The following is a 2,486-nucleotide window of genomic DNA, read 5'->3' as shown; positions in this document are numbered from 1 at the left end:
CATCACTGGAATCCCAGAAAAGGAAGAAGCAAGTAAAGGCACTGAAAAAGTTGTGGAAGAATTATTAGAGGAAAACTTCCCAGGCATAATGAAGAATGAGAGAATATGTATTCAGGAAGTTCAGTGAACACTATATAGATTAGACCCCAAAAGAAAAACACCAAGGCATATCATAGTTAAATTTCTCAGAGCCAAAGATAAGGAGAGAATCCTGAAAGCAGCAAGGGAGAAATGAAGAGTAACCTATAACGGAGAGCAGATAAGATTAAGTGCTGATTTCTCAAAAGGAACGACGCAAGCAAGAAGAGAGTGGAAGGACATATATCAAACACTCAAAGAACACAAGTGTCAGCCAAGAATACTATACCCAGCAAAATTATTCATCAAACATGAAGGACAGATCAAGATATTCCCAGAAAAGCAAAACCTAAGAGAGTTTGTAAAAACAAGACCAGCGGCCTCGCTGCTTCAGCTGAGTGGAGGAAGAGTGGTGTTGGACGCACTCTTCACCCCCCACCCACCCTCCCCACCCATGCCCCGCCCCCTTGCTGCTCACCTAGAGCACCTGCAGCACACTGACCTGTTCTCTGACCTGAGCTGGTGGACATGGCGAACCAGGTTATCAAATGTAAAGCTGTGGTAGCATGGGAAGCAGGAAAGCCCCTCTCTATTGAGGAGATAGAGGTGGCACCCCCAAAGGCACACGAAGTTCGCATAGAGATTATTGCCACTGCAGTTTGCCATATTGATGCCTATACCTTGAGCGGGGCTGACCCTGAAAGATGTTTTCCAGTGATCTTGGGACATGAAGGAGCTGGAATTGTAGAGAGTGTTGGTGAAGGAGTTACAAAACTGAAAGCAGGTAATACTGTCATTCCACTTTACATCCCACAGTGTGGAGAATGCAAATTTTGCCTGAATCCTAAGACAAACCTTTGCCAGAAGAGAAGAGTCACTCAAGGGAAAGGACTGATGCCAGATGGTACTAGCAGATTGACTTGCAAAGGAAAGACCATGCTACATTACATGGGAACCAGCACTTTTTCTGAATACACAGTTGTAGCTGATATCTCTGTTGCTAAAATAGATCCAATCCTTTAGCACCCCTGGATAAAGTCTGCCTGCTGGGTTGTGGCATTTCAACTGGTTATGGTGCCGTGGTAAACACTGCCAAGGTGGAGCCTGGCTCTACTTGTGCCATCTTTGGCCTGGGAGGAGCTGGATTGGCAGTTATCATGGGCTGTGAGGTACCTGGTGCATCCTGGATCATTGGCATCAACATCAATAAAGATAAATTTGCAAGGGCCAAAGAGTTTGGAGCCTCCGAATGCATTAGCCCACAGGACTTCAACAAGCCCATCCAGGAGGTGCTCGTTGAGATGACAGACGGAGGGGCGGACTACTCCTTTGAGTGCATTGGTAATGTGAAGGTTATGAGAGCAGCATTGGAAGCGTGCCACAAAGGCTGGGGCATCAGCGTGGTGGTTGGAGTAGCTGCCTCTGGTGAAGAAATCTCTACTCATCCATTCCAGCTGGTAACAGGTCGCACATGGAAAGGCACTGCCTTTGGAGGGTGGAAGAGTGTAGAAAGTGTCCCAAAGCTGGTGTCTGAATATATGTCTAAAAAGATCAAAGTTGATGAATTTGTGACTCACAATCTATCTTTTAACCAAATTAATGAAGCATTTGAACTTCTGCATGCCAGAAAGAGCATTCAAACTGTTGTAAAGATTTAAATTCAAAAGAGAAAGCATAGCCATCTTTGAACTAAGTCTTGAGATTGGATCAGAGCTGCCAGAAAAGCAGGAGCTCTTCAACCTTCACAACTTCTTCAACCTTTTGTAACTTACTCTAGAAAATAATGTTTTCTGTGTAATTTTTAAATCTCTCTAATCAAGAGCAAGACAATTATAAATCTGTTTTCTAAACTCTCCATTGTATAAATAATTACTAACTCATTAAAGAATATTTTAACATATTAAAAAAAAAGAGCTATGGGATTTGGATGTAGTGTGATTGCCATATTAAAGCTTTATGGGAGCTGCTCTGCCTGTCCTCATTGTTGCTGGAGCTTTGAGCAGGAACAGCCAGAGTGGAACAAAAGGAAGAGGACAGGAGGGAATGGGGTGTGCCCCATCTCTTGCCCACTGTTTTACCTACCTGAGTGACAGGTGTGGCTCTAGCCACTTACAAAGCACAGGAGCCTGTGTCCAAAGTATGTCTTCTGCCTCACCTGACTTATATGCGTGTGTCCAGTATTCCCAGTGCCTGAGGTTGAAGTCTTTAAAACCGTTAAGGGGAAATAATAAAACCTTCCTTTTTCTTTTTTTTTAAAAAAAAAAAACCTTATGAGGCCTTGGATGTCTGTATGGAGATACATGCTAAGTTACTTTACCTCTGATATTAACTAAGGGTCCTTTCTGGTGGATAGGAAAGAATTGGGGCATGGAAGCAAGGAAGAGGACATCTTTCCTTACATTAACCTG

General features: G+C 43.5%; 1 pseudogene; it reads left to right on the top strand.

Moving 5' to 3' along the window:
• The first annotated feature begins 597 nt into the window (after window positions 1–597).
• LOC102858637 lies at window positions 598–1,736 on the top strand (annotated as a pseudogene).
• The last annotated feature ends 750 nt before the right edge of the window (window positions 1,737–2,486 follow it).

Source organism: Elephantulus edwardii, unplaced genomic scaffold, assembly GCF_000299155.1.
Source record: "Elephantulus edwardii isolate Elephantulus edwardi_28Jun2011 unplaced genomic scaffold, EleEdw1.0 scaffold00097, whole genome shotgun sequence".
Classification (NCBI taxonomy): domain Eukaryota; kingdom Metazoa; phylum Chordata; class Mammalia; order Macroscelidea; family Macroscelididae; genus Elephantulus; species Elephantulus edwardii.
This window is presented reverse-complemented; position numbering and strand designations above follow the sequence as displayed.